At 47.3% G+C, this 15,464-nt stretch overlaps 1 protein-coding gene across 2 annotated transcripts in view; it reads right to left on the bottom strand.

Moving 5' to 3' along the window:
* LOC138564517 (zinc finger protein 345-like) overlaps positions 1 to 15,464 on the bottom strand; it is an 88,965-nt gene that overhangs the window by 72,604 nt on the left and 897 nt on the right. The window lies entirely within an intron of this gene.

Genomic DNA, 15,464 nt, shown 5'->3' with positions numbered 1-15,464 from the left:
GGACTCTTCATCCATTCCCAGTCTTTCTAGGATAGTTTTTTTCAGTTCGACATATGGGGTATCCCCTGTGGGATTTGCTGCTTGCTATTCGTTCAAAATTGACAAAGAAAAAACTTGGGTCATCCCCCGTTTGGTATTTCTGAAGTACTGTGGGTGGAACTGCCTGTTGAGTTCTTGTTGCCGCTAAGGCTTCCCCCAGTATTCGTAGTGCTTCTCTACCTTGATCTTGGGCGGCATTCTGTACCTGGATTGCCTGCTGCAGGGCCTGGCGATCTACTTGTGCTTGGTGTCCCTGCACCTGGATTAGTTGCTGTAACTGTTGCTGACCCTCAGCCAAGGTTTTTATTACCGCTTCCATTGTTTTGTGGTTGGCGAGGCGCTATCTTTATCCCACCGCTGCCACCACTGTTAATCAGCAGGCGGGAGGCGTATTTGAGGATGCACCAAATCCTTTTATTCAGAAAGAAAAAAAAAAAAAAAAAAACTTTAAATGCAGTTTTCAACACAAGCACGATTTTCGTTTTTTCAAGGAAGCACTCCTTTCACTTTCCTGAACAAGGCCTTAAATCAGGGTTGGTGCTGTGACACGGGTTAAGGCCAAATTAATGTAAAGAAAGAAAAAAAAACAGAAGTCTTTTAAATGTCCTTGCCTTTTATTGTGGGCTTCTTTTTCCTCCTAAGGCACTCACTAAGCGTTGCTTCAGACTTCCTATCTGAAGTTCAATAAAAAAAAAAAGATGTCCTTTCCGGTAACCTTTTCTTTCCTTGGTTCCGTGGGTTAAAGTAAACAGTCCATAAATCAATGCCCGTGGCGTCTAACAGCCAGCATTTATCCCGGCCAAATGGTGCTTTTCAAGTAAGCCCCTGTCAGAGGGACTCTGCGTTTTTCTGCGGCGAGAGTTCGCGCATACGGACTTCTTGCATGCCTGTGGCTCTGGCAATCAGTATGCCCAGTTAAAACCTGCTGCCTCCTCCTTCCATTTCTCCTTGCACTCGCCTTCTCCCTGGATAAAGAAAGGACAGACAGCCTCTCTGAATCCACGCATGCGTTAAAAATGCTGTCCTCCCCTCCCCTCCCAAGTCCAGGTGTGTTCAATCTTTCCGTGCTCTCATGAATCAACCCCACCCTTTCCTCGCTTTTCTCTCTGGGCTCTCCCACCTGACCTCCCTGGTTATTATTGGATTCCACCCGCCCTCCTGATATTCTGTCCCTTCTGAATGCCTTTCTTCTGCTTTAGTAATAAGGTAGGTGAAGGTCACTATGCATTTTGGAACTAAGTGATTTGGCAGCTTTTCTTCGTGATTCAGCATAGTGCATTGTGGGAGAAGTAGTTTTCTGACAGTAGTCTCTGTAGATTTTATTTTGGAATCTCCTGGCAGAGTGGGTTTTTTCATTATGTGCGGCATGTTTTCACCGTCCATGACTGTAGGTACAGGGTGTTCTGTTAACTTTATGTTGGTGAGTGGGCTAGAAGTCCCGCCACTGTTCAAATTAGGTGACTCCGGGGGTGTATCCTCACAGTGAGTCATAAGGGTCCTACAAGGACCAGAGGAATAAACTGATATAACGCAAAGAATACACATAGTTCGTATAAAGTCAATAGAAAGCTACAAAGTGCTACAAATCAAGGCAGAAATAAGGCGCAGGGGGAGGTTGAAGTTATCCCAAGAGGCTATTCCATTCCACTGAAGAATTAAGGCCTTGTTTGACCGTATTCAGGGTGTAGATCCATCGTTGTTTGCAACGGCCAAGTCACAAATCCCTATTGCCTCCTCTAGCATTGGGAAAGATTTCTTGGATAACAAACCATTGTATGTCGGTGTATTTGTGGTTCGTTGTTTAATAGTGGGCCACTAAAGGTTTCTTGTCCGTTTTGGGTTTTTGACAAGACCTATGTACGCAAATTTGCTGTTTTACAGGTCTGCTGGTTTTACCTATGTATATTAGGTTGCAAGGACAGCGGATGCCATAGGTAACCCAATCTGAGGCATAATTTGAAAAGTGTCGAAGCTCCCATTTTTTACCATTCAGGTCGACCGATTTCAGATTATTCGTCAGAGAGCACACTGAGCAATGGCCACATTTAAAGTGGCCAGTGACCGGAGGAAGGTGCCATAGGTAGTCTGAGTAGATGGAGCCGAGGTTTGCGGATACATGTGGACTAGAATATCTTTAAAGTGTTTTTGGTGCTTAAAAGCAAACCTAGGTTGCACTGGAGAGAATTCGGAGGTGGACAGCATATGCCAGTGTCTTTTTATACTTTTACGTAGTCCATTACTGATGGGGCTAAAGGTTCTGACGCATGCGATTCTTTCTTCTTGATGTTTGGGTTCTGGATGAAGACATCTATCTCTATTGGCATGTTTAGCCCTTTTATATGCCGAATTGATGGATCTTTTTGGGTACCTGCATATTTTCAGACGCTTCTTAAGGTCTTGTCCTTATTGAATACAGTTTCCTAGATTAGAACAGTTTCTTCTCACTTTTAGAAATTGTCCTATCGGTAGATTTTCACATAGGCCAAGAGGATGGAAGCTATTAAGTTTAAGTAAGGTGTTCTTATCCGTCGGTTTAAGGAACAAGTTAGGCCTGTTTCTGTTTTGTAAATAAGAAGGTCAAGAAAAGGGATTCGTTTTATGTCGTGGGTCATGGTAAAGTTGATATCTTTGTTATGATTGTGCAACCAGACTAAAAAAGAATCTAACTGAGTAGAGTTGCCTTTCCACACCATAAATAAGTCTATGTAACGAAACCATTTACTGATGTTATTCATAAATGGATTGTTAGGATGATATATGGAAGTTGCCTCAAAGTGGTCCATGAAAAGATTAGCTAAATCAGGTGCAAAGGTCGCCCCCCTGCTCGTGCCATGTGTTTGTTTATAAAAATTGACGTCGTATAGAAAAACGTTTTCAGTCAGTGCTATGCGGATGCATTCAAGAATAAAAGATGTAGGGACTTTAGTTAAGGTGTCGGTCCGTTTGTCTAGAAATAATCTCATGACCCTGAGACATTCATCTTGTGGAATGCTCGTGTAGAGTGCAGTTACATCTAACGTGACTAAAAGATCTTCTTGGTCTGTCCGTACTGAATCGAGAATATTGATCATACTGGTGGTATCATTTATGAAAGAGTTCATAGATTTAACAAAAGGTCTCAGGAACCAGTCTGCATACATCGATAAAGGCTCTAAGATGGAATTAAGTTACAATAGCGCTCCTCTCTTCTTTCGTGATGGTGTCTTTGTGATGATTTTTTACACTACGTAAGTTTTTGGTTTCTTCCCTGATTTTATTCTCAAATGCGAGAATGGCTGGGCTGACCATACAGTCCAGTGGAGTGAAGGTCGATGGTGGTTTTAGGCCTGTGGTGCTCGGTTGTTTAGTAGTGGTCGGCGAGTCTTTCAAGAAGTATTTTAAACGGATCAGGCGAAAGAACTTTTGTAATTCAAGTTGGGTGTCAAAAGTCCTTTGGTTTTGTGACTGGAACAAAACTGAGTCCGTTTTTATGAACTTTAGTTTCTGACTCAGTCAGATGGTGAGATGACAAATTGAAAACCAGTATCACCAATTCTGCGGAGTGCCCCCGCCAATTGCAGGTCTGCATCCTCGGAGGCCCTTGTTGCCAGTTGCGTGACCTCCTGCACCTCCCGCGAAAATATTGGGGTTGGTTGTTGGGGTTAGTGCGATTAGATGTACCGGCATTGTCAGAGTCACTGCTGGTGGTGGTATTCGAAGTGTTGGAGAAACTAACATATTTGTTTCTTAGGCGATTTCTGTTTCTATTTTGAGATAGTTTGTTTTGATCATCGTAGAATGATTCCACTAGATATGGATAGGTTTCTTTGTAGTTTTCTGCATTTTTTTTTATATTTTCCTATTTTTTTAATCCTTTTCTTGATCTTCTTAGTTACAAAACAGAAACAGGCCTCTTACAAAATAACTTGTTCCATAAACCGACAGATAAGAACACCTTACTTAAACTTAATAGCTTCCATCCTCTTGGCCTATGTGAAAATCTACCGATAGGACAATTTCTAAGAGTGAGAAGAAACTGTTCTAATCTAGGAAACAATATTTAGGAAGGACAAGACCTTAAGAAGCGTCTGAAAATATGCAGGTACCCAAAAAGATCCATCAATTCGGCATATAAAAGGGCTAAACATGCCAATAGAGATAGATGTCTTCATCCAGAACCCAAACATCAAGAAGAAAGAATCGCATGCGTCAGAACCTTTAGCCCCATCAGTAATGGACTACGTAAAAGTATAAAAAGACACTGGCATATGCTGTCCACCTCCGAATTCTCTCCAGCGCAACCTAGGTTCGCTTTTAAGCACCAAAAAAACTTTCAAGATATTCTAGTCCACACGTATCCGCAAACCTCGGCTCCATCTACTCGGACTACCCTATGGCACCTTCCTCCGGTCACTGGCCACTTTAAATGTGGCCATTGCTCAGTGTGCTCTCTGACGAATAATCTGAAATCGGTCGACCTGAATGGTAAAAAATGGGAGCTTCGCCACTTTTCAAACTGTGCCTCAGATTGGGTTACCTATGGCATCCGCTGTCCTTGCGACCTACTACACATAGGTAAAACCAGCAGACCTCTAAGACAGTGAATTTGCGAACATAGGTCTTGTCTAAAAAACAAAAACAGACAAGAAACCTTTAGTGACCCACTAAGAAACAAAGAACCACAAATACAACGACATACAATGGTTCGTTATCCAAAAAATCTTTCCCAATGCAAGAGGAGGCAATACACCCTGAATACGGTCAAACAAGGCCTTAATTCTTCAGTGGAATGGAATAGCCTCTTGGGATAACTTCAACCTCCCCCCTGCGCCTTATTTCTGCCTTGATTTGTGGCACTTTTTAGCTTTCTATTGCCTTTAAACGAACTGTGTGTATTCTTTGTGATATATCACTTTATTCCTCTGGTCCTTGTAGGACCCTTATGACTCGCCACCATCACTGTTGTATCTGTTAAAATCATTACTCTCCTCCACAAATTTATCATCGATCTAGTCTTCACTATAACTTGAGTCCATTTGTGTGAGCACAACTGTTATACTATGGATCTGTCATAATGGTTCAACAATCAGCTCTCTTTGCCATCTTACAAAGGCCCGTCTTTTCATCACGGGCTGTGTTCATCGCTGTTGAACCCATGTAATTCTGTGGTTCCGATGCATTCACACCAATGCGTGTACTCGGCTCCTTTAAATTACGAGCTTCCTTGACGGCATCATGTTACTCTGATGCTCATCATTTTCAATCGCCTTCTTCCATAAATAAACATGACTTTAAGTCGGACGCGACTTTCTCTTACACCATAGCTGGGACCAGAAGGTGTACACTATCCGTAACAAGTAAGTGCTCTCTGTGTGAGGTTGCCCTTTTCCCGTTGTTCGTGTTTAGCATTGCCGTGCATAATATCACGGTCGGCACTAACGTGCGGCTTCTGTCTTGTTTCACCACTGTACAGCTCGCGTCGTGACCTGGCGTCTAGCCGGCATTCGACTCTGGGGTCACCCAGATCAGACTTCGGCGCTGCCGCATTAACTCGTTCACATCCGGCAGCCACTTGGAGTAAACGTATTTCATACCCGGCTTTGCGGATGCAGCCTTGTTCTGCGGCATTAGTAAGTGCTTGATGTTGCTCGTTGAGCATATTTATACAATTAAGCTATGCTATTACGGTAGCGTTATCGCTGTACATTGTGTTTTGCAGTAAGAACGTTTGGCTACTCGCATGCGCTAGCTGATTCAGCTACCTGACAGCACAGAGTCCTAAACCCTACCCTATAAAACGACAGACTCTAACTCTGTAGTAAGTTGTAACTGAACATGAGTTATCACCAGTATAGACCTAATGCCATCTATACCTATGCATCATCGTTTGGCTTTTTCCTTTCTGTGTCTCATAGAAACTTTACAGGGACCTCGGAATTTAAGCAACAAGCATCGAGCCGACCATTACCTTTCATTTATATGACGTTGTGAATGGTGCCTCTGACTCCATTCTCTTGAAGTAAGTTTTTCCAGCCCAGTAAAGCATGGACACCTAGCGACTGTAGCATATGTTTACAATCAAATTTTTTCGACATGTTTGCTAGAATATACACCTGTTCTTTATCAGTGATGGGTTTGGTTTAGATACCACCATGTGTTTGGACATTGTTAAATATTAGGCCCTACCTTGGATGCTAAGATATCCAGCCTTCTATGTGTTTATGTTCTTTCTTAAATGAAACAATCTTGTGATGTCGGACCAGTGGTGATACACCAACAGTGCACCCCTGGTCCCTTTCTCTTTGTTGTAGATACGCATAGCAGCACATCTGAGCCCAAAATGAACTAAATAAAGATATCTAACATTTAACAATTACATTGTAGGACCAGACGTCCCGTGCCACCTTCACAGGGGTACCCCTAAAGCAATCACAAATATAGAGGCAGCCACGTCAGCCTCTGTTCTGTCTCACCTAGCCTGGAAAAAGAAGTAAGAGATTGGGGTGGTTTTACACTTGTTCTTTTAAACTTTGAACTGTTGCTCCGTTTTTGAATTTGTCATGTTTTCTTCTGAAGTGTTGTTTGTTCGCACATATGTTATTATACACGTATGATACACAACATGCAGATCTCTCTGAATGAAGATCCTCTGTTCCTTAAGTAGCAAATGCCCTTTTCCTCCAACCCTTCACTCTTTGAAAGACAGCCAATTCCTTTGGGGTGTCCTAAACAAAGTGGTATACATACCTGATTTGTCTTAAGCTCATGAATTGGAGGTAACTTTAGAAACACACAAGATCCCGGTTAGCAACTACTTGTTTTTATTATTATAGATCAGTGACGCTGATGCAGCATCACAACACAGGGTTAATCATTTACCTGAAGTCTCTCCAGAAGAAATTCTTAGTCCTGAAGATGGCCGCAATACCAACCTTTGAAAAGACACCAGAGATAGTGTCTAATGTATTTCATGGCCGAAACATGTCGACTATCTCCGTGAAAGACTACTAACCCCAGTAGCCATATGAACTAACCTCATATAGCACATTTCATTTAGTGACCTAAATCCCTGTTTTTCTCTGATTTCTGTAAATTGTGTTCACAGTTCTATGTTTTTGATTTTATTCTAAATGTTTGTACTCGTTTAACCTCATTTGATAACTGTTCCATTTTACATTTTATATGAATACTATTAAAATAGCTCAATTTTGTTATAATACAAGTGTTGTTAATGGTGTTAGTATAAGTGTTTTTCATGTTGAGTATATGTTGAACATGCTGTAAAAACCACTCACTTCTCAAATTACCAGGTCTGTGTAGAGAGGGGAATCATTTCTTTCCTTCCTTTTTTGATCACATGTTCACTCCTCCTTTAGATTTGATCCCCCAATAACAACACACTCTGGGAGTTTACCTTTTGTGATACACATCACTACTGAGGCCACCCAAATCCACATGTCAACAGAGAAGAGATGAACACAGGCGACCACGCCCTTCCACACATCAGTAGGTGGACCAAAGCTTTGTTAAGTACTGAAATAGACTACTCAACAGTACTCATGGTCAGGAAACTTAAAATAATGTATTCAAATCAAGCAAGAACACATATCATACATTTAAATTATAAACTAAACAATCAGTAATGCATCACCAGCCACTGGAGACGGCTGTACTAAAAAGCCTATTTCATGGGCATGAGGGTCAGTGTACATATGCCGTGTCTAGGTGGAGTTAGTAACAGTGTGACAAACGTTTCACTATAAATGTCGACACATTGTGTTTCTGGCTAAAGAGGGAAGACTGTGTGTTGCATCAGTCAAAGGTATAATGCGTCCCTCCAAGCCTTCCTCAGGACACCCAGCTCAAGTCGATATAAAGATATAGTTCCCCAGTTATGGAGAACCACGCCAGATAAACACTTCAAACAAAAGATATAGTAGGATTTAAAAAACTGACCATGGGAGGTTCCATTGCATGTAAACCCTATATACAAAACTGTCCACCCACCTTTCATTGCTTCTGCGTGTCTTGGGACACTCGCTTATAAACACATCATAAATGTTTGTGTATTCAGTGCTTTGTTACTAGGAACAAAGAAAAAGGGAGGGGGGAACGGGTTATCCTCATGTGAACATTAATCACACTCTAGCTTAATGTAGCTACCAAGGAAAAATCTTATGATATTTTAGGCTGGCACTCAATCTAATGGCACTCCAAGTGAGTGAACTTATCACTATCGTCTCATGGCAAAGACCTTTTTTTACGTGAATATCTTCCCTTCTTATCACCCTCCCCTCTCGATTGAAACACTTGTGTATAGGCGCGTTAAATGCCATATCATATCCCTCTCTTGAAGACCGGTGTAACCCCTGTGTGGGGTAAAAATAAAAAGAATTGGCTCCCCGGTACGAGAGACACGCCGGGGATCTGGAAAAGGAAAAGGGGGAAAAAAAAAGAGTGAAATGTCCTTGCGCGTCGTCATGCAAGGATCCATTTACTCTAAGGAGAGAGAAATAAGACAGTTGCCAGCGTGAGAGAGGGTTGACAGGCACTCCGCTCTGCACCAACACCGCTGCTGTGTGAGCCAGGAAAGCGCTCCCGTGAAAGGTAGGGGAGCACTATGAGCACTGCCACCCCACTTAGGTGGCCAGCCATCTATCACCACAGGGCCAGGGCACCTTTAATTACAGCTCCCCATAGTAGGGGAGCACTCAAGTCCTCCTGGGCAAAGTTTAAATGAAGGGGCCACTTCCCCTGGACAGGTGGCCCACTTGGACTCCTTGGGCCTCACCTGACAGACGTGGCCCAAGCTGAGTAGTGTTGTAAGGGGCTTCCCACAGTGCCTCTGGGTGCTGGGCTGCATCTGACAAACGCGGCCCAGCCAATTTAAAGACTTTGGGGCCCCACACACTTTTTATGCTGCTGCTGCCTGTTGTCTGCCACAAGAAGCGTCATCAGCTTTTTGGCCTGATCCGTGTGGTGGGATAAGTGTTGCCTGCTAGAGCCTTACTTAAATGATTCATTTTTTGTTGCGTGTCCTCCTTGGCGCCACTGTGCCTGCGTTTCCCTCTCCCCCTCCCCTTGTTGCTTCCTGTCCATTCCCCCTCCAACCTCCCGCCTGCTGACTCCCATTGGTGAAAGGGCCCTACTCCGCGTGTGTACCTTGACCACAAATGAGCTCTCTTCATTTCAGTCCAATCCTCATGGTGGGGTAAGTGTTGCCTGCTAGAGTCAGTGGGCTCATACTTTGAAAAACAACTCCTGCAATCAGGTTTGCACCACAGCGCTTGTGCAGGGCTCAAGCCTTACTTAAATAACAATGTTTTGCCACGTTCCCTCCTTGGCCCACTGTGCCTGTGTTTGCCTCTCCCCTCCCCTTGTTGCTTCCTGTCCCTTCCCCCCCCTCCTCCTTCCCTCCCGCCCTCCACCTCCCATTGGTGAACTGGGTCCTAATTAGGTAGCCTTCCAGATAGCCCCTGCCTGGCAGCCCCTTGGAAAACGATCCTGAGGCTAAGTACAGTGACAGCAATCGGCTCCAGTGGTGTATGCCGGTCTCCGCCATGGTAGCATGGAGCCTGCAGGCGTCACCCCGTTGCAACCTATGAGGCATGTGGCCAGGCTGTTGCTTTACTCACTGCACCCTTTCTAACTGTCCTACACACCCGTCTCACTCCTGTCATATACATATCCTCACTGAAGTATCTTATCACCGGTTGATTAGCCCTACCTAAACTCTCCCAGGACAGTACCATCGCTGCATTGCTGCTGTGTTGCCAACTAGCCTCTCCCCGCCAGCCCTCTGGGTTGCAACCCCACTCGGGTTCATGTACCACTGTGCTTCACCTGTCTATTCCTCTGTGTGCTTCCTAGTGTCTGACCCTTGAAAGTCCCTTCTGCGCATCCTGTGTCGTGCGTCTTACCCTCCCTCTTCCATCCTCCTCCCCTGCTGTCCTCCTAGCACCCTCTATGGTGTTCTCCATCTCTCCTATCTTTACTAACTGCTACTCTATCTCCTATCCTATCCCTCTCACTAAATCTGGGAGGAAGAAGTTCAAGAGGGACATCTTGGTCTCCAACCCAGGCCTCCCCATCACTGATACCTACACCAGTGCTTCCTCCAGACAGACTCTCACCGACATCCTCTTTGTCGTTCCTTCTCCAGACCTATGGACCCCCATATGGTCTCTGTTCTCTCTCCATTTTCCTCCTCGCCCATTAATGGTGGAACTAGGTGGGAAGTCCTCCTGGCCTCCTTCCACTTTTCCAAGACCATCATTAATGTCTATCTGAATGGCACTGTCTTGGTCCAGGGCCCTCAGCCCAATCTCCTCCTTTTTGATAGGCATTTCTGGCATCTCATCAACTTCCTGCCTTCTCCTACTACTTTTTCGGCCACTGCTCTGGCACACTCCTCTTCCTCCTCTGCCCACCCCACGCCCACCTACCACCTCGACAGGGTATACCTCAAGCCTGTACCCCTCCCAGGAAGTCTTTCAAATGTGGCAACCTGCTCAACTTCGCTACTCTTGAGTCTCGTTCTGCAGTAAAACACTCCTCTGACATCTGTCACTTTCTTGAAGAACTGGACCTGGATGTCCTTGCTCCCACCCAGACATGGTTCATGGCCCGTTCTGTCACAAGTTTGGACACTCTCCTTCCTGAGGGCTACAAGATCCTCTCCGAACCCTGAACCAAACGTCCTGGAGGTGGAGTAACCTTGATCTTTCCGGAGTGGGTGCCTGTCTCTGCCTTACCTACGCAAGCCTACTCCTCCTTTGAATGCCTGGTCAGCAGGCTCCCTTTCTCTCCTGGCCTCTCTCTAACTGTGGCCACCATCTACAGGCCACCTGGCCAGGCTGCCCTCTTCCTCTCTGAATGGGCTGACCCTCCTTGCCACTACCTCTCAACTTCTCCTTCGTGGAGACCCAAACATCCATCTGTATGCTTCCAATCCCTCCTCAGAGTTCTTCCGCAATCTCTGCAACACTCTCTCTTATTCTACCCTCTGGTCCGACACACTCTGCTGGGCACACCTTGGATGTCAGAATCTCCTAGGACATCCAGCTCTCTATCCCTCTCACCACTCATCTCTCTTGGACTGACCACTTCCTGCTCTCCTCCCAACTGATACTCTCTGTCCCCCAAGTGAAGCCTCCGCCAGCACTGCCACCACGCTTCTTGGTCATCTGGCCCATGAAGCGTGTGTCAGTGGAGGCCTTTGCCGCTACTTTCTCTCCTCTTCCTTCGGCTGACTCACTCTGACACAGCCCTTTCCAACCTGCATCTTTCAATCACAAACACTCTCGATGTCCTTACCCGGGTCATGCGAATCCGCCTGAAGCCTACCTCCAAGTGCAACTCTTGGTATGACTCTGACCTCGCCACCCTAAAACGCAAGACATTTGATAGTATTGATCGAAGCATGCTATGGCAGAAATTGGAGTCAAAAGGATCTCCAACTGACCTGCTAAAAGCTATAAAAGAGCTTTATTCAAGAACATCAATTCAAGTAAAACTTGACCAACGAGGGACTATTTCCAACAAAATAGTGACAAAAAAGGGCCTAAAGCAGGGATGCCCTTTGGTAGCCACTGTTTTGTTTCTATATAGAGGACCAACAGTCGATCCCTGAAAATAAAAGCTCCTTTCCACTGAAGATAAATGGAAATGAAGTCAGCAGACTCCTCTATACAGATGATCTAATTTTATTAGACCAAACAAAGATTGCCCTGCAGAGGTCCTTAAATAAATTAGAAAAATAAGTACATAATAAACATCTGAAAATAAATGCCATGAAATCGGATATGATGGTGCTGGGTGATATGAGACGGAACACAAAGAAAAAAGAAATTTGGCATTTAAATGGAAACAAACTAGAACCAGTAAATGAATTAAAATACCTGGGAGTACAGCCAAGCACGTCAAAGAGCGAGAAAGTCTGGTTCAACGCCTCAAGAACGAAAGTAAAACGAATCACTGCACAAGGGAAAGCGATAGATTGGTAGTATGGGAAATTCTCTTTACAGCCAATCATTGGGCCTCATTACGAGGCTGGCGGTAAGGCAACAACAGCGCTGGTATCGCTACCGGCACTGTTGCTACCGTACCGCCATACTAGGAGTTCTGATCGCAGGTGCCCTTGGAGCCACCGGGTCTGACCTGGAGGCCGTACCGGCACACGCAAGCAGAACAGGATGGTAGTATTCTGGCTAATCTTGGAACGACCATAGATGCTTTAGCCACAAATCCCATGAATGTAAAAAAGACACTTTGGGCAGAGGATTGGAGCAAATATCAAGAAGCGAGAACAAATTCTCAGACTCACACCCTTTTGAAATCTAACTGGGGAGTAATGAATGTACTTCCTGGTTACCTGGTAAACTTTCCCAATCTGAAACAAATAGATCTGTTATTAAGACTCAGACTAAATGTACTGCACAACAAAACCACATTGCAAAGATATGGAAGATGCCAAGACGAACTGGGCTGTTGCCTTTGCAACAGTGATGATGAAACTCTTAAATATCTAACCTTATTCTGCCGGGAAACATTAGACCTGAGAGATGCTCATTTGTGAGACCAAATTATAGACTAATACGGTCTAGAACTAAAAAGTGGTAGGAACTTATCTACAAATGCAGAAACCAAAGATTGAAATTTGCCACAGTAACATGTTTTGAGGGAACTCTACAGTCGAGTGGCAACAGGCTGACTGAAATTAAAAATGGAAATGTCAAGGGAAATGTGGCGATAGCCTAACTTGAACTGATAATGGAAACAACAAGTAAATTGTGGAGCAAAGAGATGTGATTAATTATATTTTTAAAGTAAATGTAAAGTAGTGAAAAGTTTGTATCAAACTGAGTACACTAATAAAAAATAATAATTAGTCGCCTGGTGCAAGGGCCCTTAGCAGGGACGTATGATCCCTTAAAGGGGAGCACACCAAAGGGAGGAGTCGTTCTGAGACAAGCATGTGGGGCTTAGGGGGAAGGGGTGCTCATCTTTCCCCCCCGCAGGATCATCACCAGGCAGTGGGTCTTGTGGGGCAGGGGGGAGGGGTGCTTACCTTCCCCCTGGCAGGATCATCCCCATGCATGTGGGTCTTGTGGGGCTGGTGCTTACCTTTCCCCCTCGTAGGATCATCCCCAGGCATGTGGGTCTTGTGGGGCAGGGGGGAGGGGGTGGTGCTTACCTTTCCCCCTCGTAGGATCATCCCCAGGCATGTGGGTCTTGTGGGGCAGGGGTGCTTTCCTTTCCCCCTTGCAGGATCATCCCCAGGCATGTGGGTCTTGTGGGGCAGGGGTGCTTACCTTCCCTCTCACAGGATCAACCCCAGGCATGTGGGTCTTGTGGGGCAGGGGTGATTCCTTTCCCCCCCTCGCAGGATCATCCCCAGGCATGTGGGTCTTGTGGGGCAGGGGTGCTTACCTTCCCTCTCGCAGGATCATCCCCAGGCATGTGGGTCTTGTGAGGCAGGGGTGCTTACCTTTCCCCCTGGCAGGATCATCCCCAGGCATGTGGGTCTTCTGGGGCAGGGGTGATTACTTCCCCGCCCTCGCAGGATCATCCCCAGGCATGTGGGTCTTGTGGGGCAGGGGTGCTTACCTTCCCTCTCGCAGTATCATCCCCAGGCATGTGGGTCTTGTGAGGCAGGGGTGATTACTTTCCCCCCTCGCAGGATCATCCCCAGGCATGTGGGTCTTGTAGGGCAGGGGTGATTACTTCCCCCCGCGCAGGATCATCCCCAGGCATGTGGGTCTTGTGGGGCAGGGGTGATTACTTCCCCGCCCTCGCAGGATCATCCCCAGGCATGTGGGTCTTGTGGGGCAGGGGTGATTACTTTCCCCCCCTCGCAGGATCATCCCCAGGCATGTGGGTCTTGTGGGGCAGGGGTGATTACTTCCCCCCCCTCGCAGGATCATCCCCAGGCATGTGGGTCTTGTGGGGCAGGGGTGATTACTTCCCCCCCTCGCAGGATCATCCCCAGGCATGTGGGTCTTGTGGGGCAGGGGTGATTACTTTCCCCCCTCGCAGGATCATCCCCAGGCATGTGGGTCTTGTGGGGCAGGGGTGCTTACCTTCCCTCTCGCAGGATCATACCCAGGCATGTGGGTCTTGTGAGGCAGGGGTGCTTACCTTTCCCCCTGGCAGGATCATCCCCAGGCATGTGGGTCTTGTGGGGCAGGGGTGATTACTTTCCCCCCCTCGCAGGATCATCCCCAGGCATGTGGGTCTTGTGGGGCAGGGGTGATTACTTTCCCCCCCTCGCAGGATCATCCCCAGGCATGTGGGTCTTCTGGGGCAGGGGTGATTACTTCCCCGCCCTCGCAGGATCATCCCCAGGCATGTGGGTCTTGTAGGGCAGGGGTGATTACTTCCCCCCCCTCGCAGGATCATCCCCAGGCATGTGGGTCTTGTGGGGCAGGGGTGATTACTTCCCCCCTCGCAGGATCATCCCCAGGCATGTGGGTCTTGTGGGGCAGGGGTGATTACTTTCCCCCCCTCGCAGGATCATCCCCAGGCATGTGGGTCTTGTGGGGCAGGGGTGATTACTTCCCCCCCTCGCAGGATCATCCCCAGGCATGTGGGTCTTGTGGGGCAGGGGTGCTTACCTTTCCCCCTGGCAGGATCATCCCCAGGCATGTGGGTCTTGTGGGGCAGGGGTGCTTACCTTTCCCCCTGGCAGGATCATCCCCAGGCATGTGGGTCTTGTGGGGCAGGGGTGCTTACCTTTCCCCCTGGCAGGATCATCCCCAGGCATGTGGGTCTTCTGGGGCAGGGGTGATTACTTCCCCGCCCTCGCAGGATCATCCCCAGGCATGTGGGTCTTGTGGGGCAGGGGTGATTACTTCCCCCCCTCGCAGGATCATCCCCAGGCATGTGGGTCTTGTGGGGCAGGGGTGATTACTTTCCCCCCCTCGCAGGATCATCCCCAGGCATGTGGGTCTTGTGGGGCAGGGGTGCTTACCTTTCCCCCTGGCAGGATCATCCCCAGGCATGTGGGTCTTGTGGGGCAGGGGTGCTTACCTTTCCCCCTGGCAGGATCATCCCCAGGCATGTGGGTTTTGTGGCGAGGGGTGATTACTTCCCCCCCTCGCAGGATCAACCCCAGGCATGTGGGTCTTGTGGGGCAGGGGTGCTTACCTTTCCCCCTGGCAGGATCATCCCCAGGCATGTGGGTCTTCTGGGGCAGGGGTGATTACTTCCCCGCCCTCGCAGGATCATCCCCAGGCATGTGGGTCTTGTGGGGCAGGGGGGATTACTTCCCCCCCTCGCAGGATCATCCCCAGGCATGTGGGTCTTGTGGGGCAGGGGTGATTACTTTCCCCCCCTCGCAGGATCATCCCCAGGCATGTGGGTCTTGTGGGGCAGGGGTGCTTACCTTTCCCCCTGGCAGGATCATCCCCAGGCATGTGGGTCTTGTGGGGCAGGGGTGCTTACCT

The sequence above is a fragment of the Ambystoma mexicanum genome, chromosome 1p, assembly GCF_040938575.1.
Source record: "Ambystoma mexicanum isolate Mex_15411 chromosome 1p, UKY_AmexF1_1, whole genome shotgun sequence".
Lineage (NCBI taxonomy): Eukaryota > Metazoa > Chordata > Amphibia > Caudata > Ambystomatidae > Ambystoma > Ambystoma mexicanum.
This window is presented reverse-complemented; position numbering and strand designations above follow the sequence as displayed.